The 15892-nt window shown below is 40.1% G+C and overlaps 1 long non-coding RNA gene across 1 annotated transcript; it reads right to left on the bottom strand.

Moving 5' to 3' along the window:
* Window positions 1–5811: 5811 nt before the first annotated feature.
* LOC309349345 lies at window positions 5812–7861 on the bottom strand. The gene is made up of 3 exons (XR_014159862.1): window positions 7686–7861; window positions 7389–7578; window positions 5812–5969 (listed from the first exon to the last, which is right to left on the bottom strand). It is a non-coding gene; the product is annotated as an uncharacterized lncRNA (long non-coding RNA).
* Window positions 7862–15892: the final 8031 nt, after the last annotated feature.

Raw genomic sequence — 15892 nt, 5'->3', positions numbered from 1 at the left:
TAGTTCATAGCCTAGATCCTGGGGTGTAATCAATGCTTGGTACAGCATCACTGAACGTATTTGCAGTACCAAACAATAAACCAACCCAGAAATATGAAAGTTACTATTTATTAGATTTTGTATTTTCATTTCTGACTCTATCCTTTCATTCTTTCAGAAAGCATCAGCTAGCAGAAAGCAACTAATTTTTAATTTTTTAACCCCTGGTTCCATATTGTCGCCATCTATCTCAAAGCATGAAGTTTAGTTTTCATCTGTGCATATGCAGAAACTGCCTGAACTGTTCTCACCACAATGGAATGACAGCTTCCATTCTGAATTGCACAGAAGCTGGTTGGAGGCAAAGCACACCAAAGAGGGGTATTACTCTAAAAGCAACCATGTGCAGATGGATTGTGGCTAGCATTATGTGAGCCTGACCTAAAAACCCAGCTGTGGGGCCATAGTAAATGGGAATGTGAACGGACTCATGCATACTCAAATCTAAGTAAAAAGCACATGGTTGAAAAGATTCAAAAGGATGGCAGGAATTGGCAGCCAGTTGGTTGGCATATGCTGTGGTTTCTGGTGCACAGTTTTACTGCTTCTTTGCCCTGTGTTGGGTCTTTGTGGAGTGGCAAGGCCATTGCTGCATCTGCAACCCTGATCCTCATGGGAGATGTGGTGGAAGGTGGGAGGACCATTAGGTCCAGATTGTGTGACAGCAGTAAGACCAGTTTGGGATCCTCCTAATCCTGGGCTGGTTTAGCCCCTCCCTGCTTTCAGGGCACATTGGTTAGGAGCAGGGATCCCACCAGAGGACCTCCACAAGTCAAACCATACCTAAACAAACATCACCTTTGGAGAATGATGGGGGAAATCACTTGACAAAAAAATGTTACTTTTCTATGTCATAAATGTCTGTAGAAACTAAATCATAGTTCCACTGATTCCATGGGAGCTGTTGTCAAATAAATTTCTTTTAAGAATCAGGTGTTAGTCTCTGCTTAACTTCAGCTACCTCAGCTTAAATGGGTCTGGGGATCAATCTGAGTACCATTGAACATTTCCTGATAATAGATGGTGTGTTGTCCTGCCTTCCCGACTATGGGATCAAACTGTGACAGCAGCATTAAACACACTATGACAAGACATAGAGTGAGCAGACATGGCCGTATCTCAAGTTGAGGTTATCACACATTTAATCTAGATGATGGACACACACTCGTTTCTTCTTGTCCTTTTCTCAGAAGAAACTGCTGAAGTAGGAAGGACATAATTTTCAGCAGGAGAAAAAATGAGGTAGGCTGCTTTAGCACCTGGAAGATAAGATTCAGTTGTGAATTCTTGGCCTTTGATATGACTTTTCATACATTAACAGGGTGAAACAAGTCTATTTAAGAAGGTTGAGAAAGGCAGCCTGTGAGAACTGATAAATGATCTTGGGAAGAATTCGGCAATAGAAGAAAGTGTATGAAGACTAAAGATTTTGATGGCTTGTGGAGGTGGAATGAAGCTCAGAAGTACCATGTTTTGTAGATCACCATACATTATACAATGCTACGCTCGGAAATGAATAGCAATATTTCCAATAATTTCTACACCGAATGATCTGGGAATCTCCTGACTGCTCAAGTTCAGAAACTAGTACTGATTGGTTTTAGGGGGTGAGAAAGGAGCAGAAGTGTGCATGACAGAACTTTGGCATGAGAATGGAAGGTTTGATATAAACCCCCTTCAGATGTTGCAGTTGTGGGAAAGTAAACAGTAGGGGTGAGTGCACTAGCTGCACCCCTTCTGTTGCCATTTCTGTTGACTTCCAACTCTTGGGAGGCAACTACTATCTGATGAAGGAAGTCTTCAGTATTCATACAAGCTCTCCACACATTTTAGAAACCTGATTTTTCTCAGAGTTGGCAACCCTGCTCCCTTCCCCACAAATTCTGGAAGAAATAGATTTCCCTTCAGCTGTGGCACAAGCTTTTTTCTGAGAGCCTCATAAAAGCATCCAGGTAAAGTATCTTCTGCCGTTTTCTCTTACCCCATTAGTATTTTGTATTAAAAAAGCCTCTTTGCATATTCCCTTGAGTATTTCGAGGAGTTGAAGCACTGGAAATAACAGTGGAAGATACAAAGTGGCTCACAGAAGGGCAAGTCTTCACTTCACAAATATTTTCTGCCCTACTGCCTACTGTACGGTGCTGTAGCAGCATTATATTTTCAATATGCATCTTAGATTTAGACATGGTACCTTAAAAAGGTTTGCACTGAATAAGCGTTAATGAATATCCTCCACTGGGAATACAACATTGGGCAGTTCAGTATTCTTTGCACATATTGCTTCTGAACACATTTCTAAAGTGCCAACTTTAAATTTAATGTTAGCAATCAAGGAAATTAATCGGTCTGAATCAACACTATTGATATGCAGCTTTCTGTAGTGTAGTTTTTTAATTAAAAAAAAATCCCGCACACAAGGAATGAAACCAGAAATTGAGGTGAATGACAGATCTCAGAAGAAAGAGAAACCAAGAATTTGGAAGCCAATGAGTCATACCCCAATCAAAGACTTATTTAAAGAGTGTTGGGTGAGCCTGACCCCTTTATCCTCTGGTTTCAGATCAAATATTAATCAGGCCTTCCTATATCATTTCACCAGATTGACTCATTATAAATTGGGGGCTTGGGAACCTCAGACCTGAAGGCTGAACATAGGCATTTCTTTGTAGACCTCAAGATTACCCCCAGGCCACAGCCAGTCTCCCTGGGCGACAGCCCTCAGTGACCCTGCTCCACACACCCCTGGTGTGCTCTTGCCTGACTGGAATATGTTCTTGAATGCTGAGAATGCTTCTTGCTTGTCTAGATGGAGGATAGAGAGAAATGTGTGTAGAAATCCACCTGCTATACTATGGTAGTGTTTACATTCATTGATCTGCCCAGGTTCCCCTGGTCGCCCAGAAGGTAAAACAGCTCTCGAGCTGAAATAGGTTCCCCACACCTGTTGCAAATAGTGAAATTGGCCTTTGTTACTAGCCTTGCATGTCCAAAGCACAATGCCCGGGGGGTTTAAAAAAAGTGTGATGAACCTTTGGTCTGCGCTGGCAACGTCACAATAGTTGGTGTGCGGTTTTAAAAATCAGCACATATCTGGAGTGCATTTGTATGGGTATTTTTTTTTCAAAGTGTTCATTTCTAAATGCATGCATTTTCATGCATGCCAGCACACTTTTTGAACCAAAAGCTGTATTGCCAAATTCAGAAAAGTACAAAAATCAAAGGCTGGTACAGATCAGGTCAGTTTGTATAGGAATTAGCAAAGGAAAAAATCATCAAGCACCCATAATCAAAGTGGGTCACACAACAGGCCACTTATCCCTACTGGGAACTTTAGACTTAGGGGTCAAATGTAACTCTCAAGCCTTCTCTATCTGGCTCTTCAGACTCTGCACCAACTCTGCTCTGTGCCATCCAAGAGTTATTTTGCAAGGCTGAAATGTGTTCTTAACCATTGCTTGCCTGAATGGAGAGATGTGAGTAGAGTGTGTGTATAGAAATCCTTGTTTTTTGCAGGGCTGGAATGTAGTCCATTGTACAATGGTAAGAGTTGCACCCTTTGCTCCTCCCATTTTTGCCTCTGGCTCCGCCCACCACTGGTATGCATCCCCTGAAGTGTCATCTGTGAGTATGAACGTGGCCCACAATCTGATAAAGCTCCTCCATCCCTGCAGTAAGCAAATCAAAATGCAAGAAAAGCACAACTAGAGTTTCCTAACAAGTGCAAAAAATTCTATACAATTATAACATCAGCAGTTAGAGTAAGTCTCAGTAAATCTCAAGGGTCCAACAGCTGTTGGAAAGTAACAATAACAGGGAGTTTTACAGCACACAAGCTATTCTCCCTTGTAGTGAAGGATTGTTTTGACATCCCAAGTCTTCTGATGAGCTATCCTGGGATAACTGATCATATCGAAAACGCAAACATTTATACTGTCATAAACTTGTCAGTCTTTAAGGTGCTACTGGGCTTGTATGGATCATGTAAACAATCTCCTAGAGAAAGATTTGACTTACTGCCAATGCTCTATTCCAACAAATCTGGGAAAATCAGCACCGAGTTTAATGGCGCAGAGCAGCTGAAGGACTGTGCTGCCCACACATATGTCAAGTGAGACTAATATTATGACAGGTTACCTTAGAGCAAATATCCTTAACAGGAAATTGTGTGTATTTCCAGGAGGTGTTATTTACATAAAGGCATTGTGTTGTGGGTTGAACTGAAGTTCCTTCCATTGTCTTTTAAGCATACTTCAGGAATAGGATGGGAAAATGTCCTTTACATTATTCAGCAATAATGCGTAAATCAGTAGTTTTAAAATAGACAGTGACCTAAATAAGGTGTCCAGATGGCATCAAATTTTATCAGCCATCATCTCTCAACAGCAGCTGATGGGGATGCTGAGGAAAAAAATCTGGGCACTTGTTTAAATGGGAGCTGATGGGTGCCAAAGTACTATTGGAAATCTGTCCCTGCACTTGTAAATAAGCATATTCATATCGTTTGCTGACACATAAGAGTGTCTATTTTGGAAACCCATCATTTCTACCTCAGCTTTCGAGGCCATCGTGAAATGTAGTACTTCACAACTACATATATTTCCAAGGATAAATAGGAGAGTAATTTGCCATTTGTATCAAATTAAATCAGACTTTCAGTTCAATCAAAACAGCTTGCAGCTGGATGTAATAATCTGATTTCCTGACACTCAGAGAAAAATTGAAGCCCTTCAAAAAACAGCCCCTGCTGATCTTCAGCATGAAATAGAGTTCACCATCCATTTCTTGCTCTTTCTGAACGCTTTCAAATTTAGTAAAGTTGTTTGTGTGTGGTGCAGGGGAGAGGAGGGGGAGGAAAGCAGGATAAATAGAAGCAAGAAAGATGCAGCGCCGGGCTAACCGGGAAGGATTTCTCTGATGGTATTTTATTAGAACAATGAGACCCAAGGAGTAGCTGACTGAAATGACAGTGCTGCGCTTCTTAAAAGCAGCTACTTCATTTATTCAATGAATCACTGCCTTGGAGATCTCGAAGAATTGTTCTAATGTTCACTGAATATAGAAAATCTAATATAAAAGTGTGAGGAAGCCTGTACCAATTCTTGCAGTTTCCTTCAGGTGGCCACTGATAGAGATGTGCAGATGTGTAGCTGGGAATCTTCCTTCTATGATTCTCTTAACTTGGAAGGCCTTTAACAACCACCCGTCTCACAGGCATGTTGTGAGCATGACTGAAGTTAAGTACACATTAGTGGCTTAAAATGAAGCAAGTTTGTTCCCCTCTACTGCATTTCAAGCAACATTTTTACATTGCTGTATACACCAGAGAAGGGGAGGGTATGTCTTCACCCAATGCACATTGCCTGCTTAGTTTCCCCTCAACCTGTTTCCTATTCAATGGAACTCACACCTTTGCATGCACTGCCACTGCACATGCCCATTGGATGTCTCAAATGTACACACCTCAGTTTAACCACAACTTACATTTTCTAAACAAGCAGAAGCTTGTTTGAGGGGAAACACAACTCATGGGTGTCATTTCCCCCACCCACCTTAGTTTCACAATAAAAACAAAGGGCTTTACAATAAAGAAAACTCCCTCACTTCGAACATCTTCAATCACTTCTTGTGCACTTCCTATGGAAAAATAAAATAAAAGGTGCACACACAGAGGTGCAGAAAGGGAAAAGATCATGGAATGTTGAGTGAGCCGTGATGGGAAGGGCATAAACAGAGAACAGAAACATACGTCAAGGACTACGCACTTGTGTGGATGGAAACAGTGGAATACCAATGGAAAATCTATGGCTAAAAAAGGGTGTAGATGAATCATTGCATTTTGGTAATGCACACAGAAAAAGTGGGTATGGATGGCTCCATGTCCTCATGCAGAAACATCCAGAGTTTTCTTTTCTTGTTAGGTCCAGGATAAGCTGGATAATAATTGGATAAAGAGATAAACTTTGGAACGTTCCACATGTCAAGAGTGACTTTGGCAGAAAATGGGGCTTGTGACTGAGTGTAAGGTGAATAATGAAGTAGCTACAGAGAAATGGGTGTGCATGACTAATAATAGTGTAATAATAAGCAATTATATAGCAATTTCCGCTTCCAAAGTACTTTAAGAGCATTAAGTACCATTACGCAAATGGAAGGTAGATAGCTAACTCCTTTTCTGTATTTGCATAAAAACTGTGTTACCTTCAGTAAATTACATGTGGATCTTCTGAAAAACGTTTCAGTCGTCATATTCTGATGGGCATTTTTGCATAAGTAGAGGCCAAACTGCACAGTATGGAGGGGGAGGCCCCTCAAGATTACAATTTTTATTTCTTCAAGTAGTTTGCTTTTGACAATGTCCTAATTATTGTTCTCATTGTCTTCAGAGAAGTGGAGAAGATACTTTTTTGGCATTTACATATTTTGTGTCTTTTTTGACATTTGAAATAAGCATATGCGTGAAAGAACAGTGAAATCCAGCTCCTCCGTTATTTACATATTTATTTTAAAATCCTGAGCTACTTCCCCCAAAGTCTTTGCCCACTGCAAATTACAACAAATAACAAAACAATTAAAATCACTGAGATTTTAGCCGCTGAGTTCAATGGGAGGGGAGTGTATGGGAATGTATCAATAATGAATTTAAGATATGATGAGAGAAAGAGAGACAGAGACAGACAGAGAGAAATAGATAGAGAATCATATTTGTAGCTTGTGGCTTTTTATGTGTATCCCACCCCCTCCAGTGGTTGCTTACTAATACATGAACTGTCCTTGTCAATATTAAGTAGTTAAAATATATGTGTTTGTCTAGCAACAGGGGGAAAGGGAAAAAATTGAAAACAATATTTGAGTTTGTGCAACTAGGAGCATGTGAGGATCACTTGGTGATGGTAATATCAGTTGAGTTCTTGCATGTCTGAATGGTCCAGCACAAATATTACAGCACAGTTACACTTCCGCAGAGACAGGACTATTCAGAGGTATCTACATATCAGTGGACTAGTCTGATCTGATTTAGAGGTGGGCTTGGCAAACAGAACTATTTCCAATAAACCTTGGGGGTTTTTAAAGCCCAGTAATAAATCTGGAAATCTCATTGCACTCCGGATGATGAAGTTTCTAGTTGCCCTGTCTCATCACTACCATTATCAGCTCTCATAAAGATTTAGATCAGTCCTGGCATCAGCACCTGGCATAGTGGGGCATTTGCTGAGGCCCACGCACTCCAGCAGGGCCCACTTGAGTTGACACCATGGCTGGCACCTGCCGCCACAGAACTTGCTGTCACCCCCAGAGGTGATGCTTCAGCCACCAGTTTCCACCCCAAACTCATGGACTCACAGGCTTACCTGGTGGCAGTGCTGTAATGGTAGAGTTCTGTAGAGTTCCAGGACAGCTATACAATCTGCTTTTTATGAATGTGCATGTTTTCTCTTAGGTAGGTGCACTGTTAAGCATTTGGGGTTATTCAGATCAATCTTCATCCTCCATGCAGTATGTGAGCTCCTCTGTTCCATTTTTTGGGGGGTGGGCAGGGGGCTGGATAGTTGGAGGTTGGAAAGTGGGAAATATTTCTGAGTGAAGGTTGTGCTAAAATGACTTGAAAGATAGCCGCATTTAATATTTTATGACATTTAAAATCTTACCTCAGTATGACTGGATTACAGCATGCGCTGTTTGGAACCCAGACTCTTCTTTTCTTATGCAAATATGACTCCTGCCTTCTACTCATTACTCTTTCAACTCGGATGAGAGGATATCTGCTACCACACTCAAATAAGTCACACAGTGAGGCATATCTCCACTTTGACAGGGTGTAACTGAGAAAACGCATGGATTGCTTTTCTAATTGTGATGTAAGAGATACAACTAATAAGCCATCTAAAAAAAAGTCCTTATTCCCTGGGAACTCTGGGAGGGGTCTCTTAACAACTCTTAGAATCCACAACAAGCTTTGGGGGAAGCCATGGCTGTTGGAAGTGGTGTGATAGTGTTTTAAATGTAAGGTGTGGCTGTAACCTTAGTTGATTCAGTCCCTTGGAAGTCCATGAGATTCAAGCCCTCTTCACACATTGCTCAAATGTAGAAGACAAGCACAGTAAAAGGGGCTGCACACACATTTTGCCATTGTTGTATTGAACATTGTGTTGGCCATGTATGCATGGAGACTCCTTGGGTGATTTAAAACCTTGGGTGAATACCGCAGATCTGGCAGCAGCGGGCGGCAGATGGAGGTTCACAATCCACCACTCCTCCCAATCTGCCATTTGAGCTCCATTACATACAGTGAGCCCTCCATGTGAACAATTCCACAGAGAGATGTCCTGTACTAAACACACATATTAATGTACTATGTGAGGTGTCACTTCCAACTTATCAGGCCAGCTGCCCATAGCTGGTAGAATGGGTTGAACAATGGAAAGAGGAACCATGGAAAACAAAATGAAACCTAGGTATGGCCCACAAGCTGCCAGCTAGCTATCCCTGAAGCAGTCATGTCCAGACCTGCAATATATGTGAAGAACATTGCTGTGCTTCTAAATTCCGAAGACTGTGTGGTCAAAAGGCTAGAGGAATAAAGGTAAAGGTACCCCTGCCCGTAAGGGCCAGTCGTGTCCGACTCTAGGGTTGCGTGCTCATCTCGCTCTAGAAGCCGTGAGCCGGCGCCGTCCGAAGACACTTCCGGGTCATGTGGCCAGCGTGACGAAGCTGCAGCTGGCGAGCCAGCACCAGTGCAGCACATGGAAATGCCATTTACCTTCCCACTATAAAACGGTCCCTATTTATCTACTTGCACTTAAGAGTGCTTTCGAACTGCTAGGTGGGCAGGAGCTGGGACTGAACGACGGGAGCTCACCCCGCTGCGGGGATTCGAACCGCCGACCATACGATCGGCAAGTCCTAGGCACTGAGGTTTTACCCACAGCGCCACCCGCGTCCCTAGAGGAATATTAATGTCCAAATATAGCAGCATCAAGCAGGAGATTGACTAGAAACAGCAAAATGCTTATAAACTGGAGCATGATTGAGGATAAAATTCCTAATCAGTCATCAGTAATCTTAGCAGGCTCAGTAATTTCAGCTGCAAGGCCCAAGGAACTGAAAATAAATTATTAAATTTAACGTGGCCCTGGCAATAGATTAAAAAGAGAAGATATACGGCATCACTCAAGCAATCAGATACAGATGCTCCAATCTATACTTATGAAGACACAACAAGAGTATTTTAAGTAATGGTATCTCAGTGACACATTATTTTCTAAACCAATTACGCATTTCAAAACAAATGTAAAGAGGTATCTAATTAGGTTCCTTGTGCAGCTGTTGGCAGACATTTGATCTTTATTTGCTACTTTGCTTCAGGTCTGTGAAAAATGCCACTGATTATGGAAGTAAACCAGGAAATGAAGGCATTAATTAGGAAAGCACAGATGCATTTGAACAAAATAATGATATATTTGAAACTGGGGTTAAAAATCTGTGAGCAATACTGATGTGATCTCATTGACATGTTTTTTAAGATCAACACTTTTTTTGCAAATTGGAGGAAATTTCATAAATTTGTTAAAAATTTAACTGCTGTAGGTATATTTCCTTCTAACATTTTTGGCTCCAGGTGTTCAAGTGGACAAAAGATGGACAAAAGGTGGACAAACCCTCAGACATCTGATGAAAATAGGGACACCCTATTCCATAATACAGTAATAATTTTACTATTTATACCCCATACATCTGACTGGGTTGTCCCTGCCAGTCTGGTCAGCTTCCAACATACATAAAAACATAATAAAACATTAAACATAAAAAAAATCCCTATGCAGACCTTCCTTCAGATGGTTCAGGGATTGGATAAATTCATACCCTCCAACAGTTCTGCAATGAAAACAGGGATGTCCTAAGGAAAAGTGGGACATTCTAGAATCAAATGTCAAACTAAAATGACTTCTGTAAATCTGGGACTGTCCCTGGAAAATAGGGACACTTGGAGGGTCTGAGTGGAGGGTAAGTTTTGACCCTGGACTTTGTCATTACATTGAATGAATGTTGCAGAAAATATTGCACTAAATTCAAACACCGTTGAGTACCACAAAAGACAATCTCACTAATTAACATAGTGTCATGGTTGCCAGCAAACATGCAAGCTTTTCCATGCAAGAGACCATTTAGGTTCTGAGTGGCTTGGCTCAATTTTAAGTTTGATGTTCTTGGTTTCTTTCATTGGTATGGCTAAATTCAAGTTGAATCACATGAGATATGTGCCATACAAATATACTTTCATGTAGAATGATATTTTCTCAATGGCAACCATACTGCATAACATTTGAAATGGGTTCTTCCTATATTCCTCTGAATTTTTGTAGTATAAGAAAATGCCCATACAGCTTCCGGTCTGCTTCACACCTAATTTTAGTGTCTCACACAGCGCTGCTGGAATTCGAGAGCCCAAATTCCACCACTGCTGTTGTGATGTACAGAAGCCCCACAGGAAGCTGGATTTTCAGAAAGGCTTTATTCAGTTGCAGTCTTGCAGCTTCGTGAAGCAAGCAGTCTTAGTACATTCAGAATACAGAGCACACAGGTGAAATTACATTCAGGGAGAAGCCGTCACCTCTTCACATCTCTTCCAACTAACAAACAGCAGGCCAACCAACAAGAACAACAACTAACAGCAACAGAGGGAGGTCAACCATGCCTCCCTATATTCATGGGCAAGGGATCAATTAGACAATGCCCCATGTCTTGTGATGCTTAGTCATCACATGCTGCTGAGTCAACATTCCCAATCAGCACAGAGTGTTTAATTCCTTGATACCCACAACACTCCAACAACTGCTGCCATGCCCAATTGTTGGATGCTGTAATGCACAAGAGGGGACAGATTCCTGGGGGGTGGCAATCATTGACAATCTTTTGGGATATAGTCTATGCCAGACTGCATAGCTGGGCACAGAGTTGGGTGAGGAACCTTTTCTTCTGTTAAGGGGTGCATTCCCCTGGGTGTTGTCTGTTGAAGGATGCATCATGTTGGCAGCAATTGAGACCAAAGTATGTTATTCATGATAACCAGATTTCCAATGATTTTAGTTCATCTAATATATAAATTGCAGAATACACTCTTTCTAATTACAGCATAAGTCTGCAACATTACCCTTTTCAGCTATCAAATTGTGTTTTATCATGATGTTTTTTGAAATATGCTGCAATAAACATAGCAGATTCAGGATTTTAATTGGAATTTTTTCTTCTGCTATTTTTAAAAAAGCAATAATAAAAGAGATTAATAACTGGAATCAGTTTATAACTTGGAAGTTTTCTTCTCCATGTAAATATGAATATTGTATTGCCTGCAAATACTCTGTCTTGATAATATATTTCAAGCAATGGGTTAAGCTTCATGCATTCTCCATGCTTTTTATAGACACCCGCCCAGTATTTCTGGAGCTAAGAGCTGCATTGCATTATATTTCAGTTTCTGCTTAATCAAATCTTCAGATAGAAAATGGTAAATGGTAACACAATGAAATTCTTATGTTTTATTCATTAAAATATGTAAAAGTAGCATACACTTGAATGTAAAAGTTGAAAATGAAAATGTGGTTCATTCAGATTAAAGAAATCAGATGTTGGCTTGGTTCTACCAGATTGGATGTTGTGATCCTTCTAGTCCAAATATTTGGCCTTCCGTATGCTAGAATATTATTAAGAAAAATATTTCCCATGTTTTCTGACCCGTTGTTGTTGTTTAGTCGTTTAGTCGTGTCCGACTCTTCGTGACCACCATGGACCAGAGCATGCCAGGCACTCCTGTCTTCCACTGCCTCCCGCAGTTTGGTCAGACTATGTTGGTAGCTTTGAGAGCGCTGTCCAACCATCTTGTCCTCTGTCATCCTCTGACCCAATTAGGTGGTTATAATTAAAGCACAAACGTTCTATTTCATAACATAATAAGGTCTGGCATGGGTACAATCTCTTACTAACTTTGGCTTCTACAACACATTGAAGTAGTCTCTTATTCATCCCTTTCACTGAGGAAATAATTAATTAGGCCTTAGATATTATGCAGGTCTCCTATACTGAAGACTTTGAGCTATCAAGTTCAATATATCAGTGAGCAGACAGGATAAACAAGCTGAATTTCCAGGAATTTAATAACATAGTAAGTACATGCTAGTTGAAACACCAGTCCGGTTGAGGGAAAGTACTTGAGTTTTTATTGTCTGGAACTTCAACTCAGGGCACTTCTGTGGAAGCACAAAGCTGTTTGATGCCTAGAATTTAACTGACAGAACAGATGACAATTCCAGCTGGCTGAAAAATAAATGTGGATCTGACCAGTGGCATGTTGAATTTAAGTCCTGATGACTTCAGCAGGACATACTTCTGAATAAAATGGGAGCCTGGCAACCAAGCTTTGGACAATACAGATTTAATAGTATTTGCATCTATGTGCAGATAGAAGTCTTACTCAGGATATTTTCATGTATTCGCCTCTTCTACCCTTCTACCCTTGTGTTTTAAGAAAGCACCCAATGTATTATGCTGAAAGAGTGATAAACCCTGTCAGTATAAAAGTAGTGCCAACATTTTAAATTGTTTAAGGAGGAAAGCCAAAGTAAACAACCCCACCAGCCCAATCATGCGCAAGAAAGCTGTGGGAATATTGCTATCAGGGGTCCATTTAATGCTTTCTTTTATGTTGTGTAAAGCAGCTGGGCTTTCCTACCATCCCAGCTTCTAAGAGAGGAGAGCAGGAGAAAGAGATATTTTATTATTGAATCTTTGGCTCTTTCAAGGATTATATTCCCCAGATTAATTCACATTAATTAAGAGAACATAAAATAAAACTGTAGGTGCTATGATGCATGTGGGGCTATGGATGTCCAAGACAAACTGCATCAGCCGTGTACAATTTAGAAATACTTGTGGTTGTTTTTGGTTTTTTTCTTTAAAAAAATACTTTATTTTCTAGCTCCTTGCTTTGTACAACATTTTGACACTAATATCCTAAACGTTTCCAGTGTTCTAGATAGAGCACTTTGTAGTGGATATTATTAAATTGTCAGATAGCACTGAAAAAAAGCTCCCAAGTGGACCGCTTACTTTGATTCATGAACGCTGACATATTATGTGGATTCTCTCCTCAGATTTTCTCTTTGTTCATTATTCTGAATTGGCCCAGGTGGAACTCCCCAGAGCTGGATAAAACATGAATTGTTATGTCTTTATCTTCAGCAAACTTGGGTTTTACCCTCTATATCACTTACATTTTCTTTAACAGGGTACAAGTAGATGTTTTAATATCTCCAAAGGGCTAAGCATTACCAGGGCAGATTATATTGACCATTTCAGCTGAAACTATGTTTTACAAACTTTTGGTTGTTGTGTTCAAAAGACAGCACAACACACAACCACCAAGCCTGTGCGTTCATGTACTTTATTTGTGTTGGGGTCGCCAATGCGATTCCCACAAAAATAACTTATAACCAGTGTTGAAGGTCACCAATAACCATATTTGAAAACCTAGCTAGAAACTAGGCTTCAAAGTTGTTTGCTGGGCTTCAATGTAAGCTGCTATTTATGATGGGATGTTTTCAGTTATTGGTCTCCTCCTATACCTGGACGTCCTTCTTTTCCATGTAATTTCTGGTAATGTTTCGGTTCCTTTTTCTCCTTAAGTATGGAAACAATGTCCTTGATTCATCTCCTTGTGTTGTTAATTCAAGATATTGCTTCTTTCCAACATTATAGGTAAAGGTAAAGGGACCCCTGACCATTAGGTCCAGTTGTGGATGACTCTGGGGTTGTGGCACTGGCTGAGGGAGCTGGCGTACAGCTTCCAGGTCATGTGGCCAGCATGACTAAGCTGCTTCTGGTCAACCAGAGCAGTGCACAGAAACGCTGTTTACCTTCCCGCTGGAGCGGTACCTGTTTCTCTACCTGCACTTCGTGCTTTCGAACTGCTAGGTTGGCAGGAGCAGGGACCGAGCAATGGAGCTCACCCCATCGCGCGGATTCAAACCGCTGACCTTCTGATCGGCAAGCCCTAGGCTCTGTGGTTTAACCCACAGCGCCACCCGCTTCCCATTATAGGTGTAGGTAAGTAAACTCTGTTGTTTTAAATCTTCTTTGACTTCAAAGAGTCTGGCTTATTCTTTTATTCCTTCTTGGTTTGACTCTTGAGCCGAGCTTGCTACTTCAAATGAAAGCACATCTCTACAAACTTTCATTGTGATAACTTTACTAATCTGAGTGATGATTTATGTTTAACTACAGTAATTTGGCAACAGATAAATAAGATTCTATATAAACTCATAGAGTTTCCTGGATTTCATAAAGTTTTCAATTAGTTCCTTCAATTGGGACTTTGCCAGTAAGCCAAAAAGGAAGTTTTTTAAAATCAACATTTACCAAAAACAGAATAGTATTTCAATGTATTGCACAGGTTTAAAATAATGACATTGTTAAGAATATATTGTTGTACTCCTAAGCATACTTATTGGGAAGTAAATGCAATTAAATGAACAATAGGAAATGTGGACTTGTATCCATTCCTCTGTGTTTCTTAAAAATAAAAACCTTTTCTGTTTTTACTATCTTTACCAGTGTTAGCAGGGCAAAGTAGGTAGATGCCTCAAGAGCAGGGAGATAAATCTAAATATCTTCTTTGTGAAACATTTACAGAACAGGTTAAGTGAGATGCAAGCCAAACAGAAATTGACAAACTAATTTTACCAGGAATTCCTTCATCTATTTTGAAAAGCAAACTCAAGAAAGTTGTAGTTATCACCAAATTCTAGTTAGAAGTTAAGATAATCTGGCTGTCCTTGTTTTTATAGAAAATGCTGATGTCAAAGACATAAAATGGAATCCTTCTCTCATTTACTATGTATTAGCACTAATACATTTTTCAACATTAATCCTTTGAGCAAATGAAACATTGATAGTCTAGAACACTAATGGGATACGTTAATTGCGAATGGTATAAGAAAAGAAGATTAGCAAAATGCAGGCTGGAAAGAGAAAATGAGATTAAAAGTGGCATTTTGGCTGCAGTCCTTCAGGCTATATAAAAATACAAGATGATTAGTCAAGGAGAAATGGAAAACCAATAAATGGAAAAGAAAATGATGAAGAGGTGGGGTAAGCTTGAAAAGACAGTGGAGAGACAGGATAAAGTAGTAATAAAGTGAAATATGAATCTCAGCAATAAATATTAGTGCAGTAGTTTACCATTAGGAAATTATTTTCTCTGGATAGAAGCAGTCACTGATGGAAGCTTCACAAGGAACGATTTAGTGAATCTATACATGCCAGTCCCACAGAAATGCAAGCCATTGCTACAAATACTCAGTCATTCAAAACTGAATATGTATGTTGCGATTCCATTTACAGATCTCCCAGAGAGGCTTTGAACAATTGTAGAAGAAACAGAATCAAATATAATAAAACATAATATCACATCAGCAGAATCAACAAAAGCAGAAAAGGTGATAAAAACAGCTGATTGAGCAAACCAGTCAACAAACAAACCAGTATGACATTCTTATCAGAGATGTCAGAGAACTGGAAACAGGAGTGGGGATTGTTGATGTTCACTTATTCACCCCACGTCCAGAACAGAAATCAATCCAGGAATCACAATCTGTATCCTGTATTCACTGCTGCTGTTGCTTGCAGTCTACGAATGATATGGAATTGATTATAAACCCCCACCCAATTTGCACTGTGTTCCCTTTGAAATGAAATGAATGGGGTGGAATAATGTAAATTATGCAATTAATTATGTAAATTATGTAAGTTATGTAATTTCAACACAAGACAAACAACGTAACTCTCGGCAGAAGATGAATTG

Source organism: Podarcis erhardii, assembly GCF_964252035.2.
Source record: "Podarcis erhardii genome assembly, chromosome: 9".
NCBI classification, from domain to species: domain Eukaryota; kingdom Metazoa; phylum Chordata; class Lepidosauria; order Squamata; family Lacertidae; genus Podarcis; species Podarcis erhardii.
Note: the sequence above shows the minus strand (reverse complement) of the source record. Positions and strands in the feature narration are given on the sequence as shown.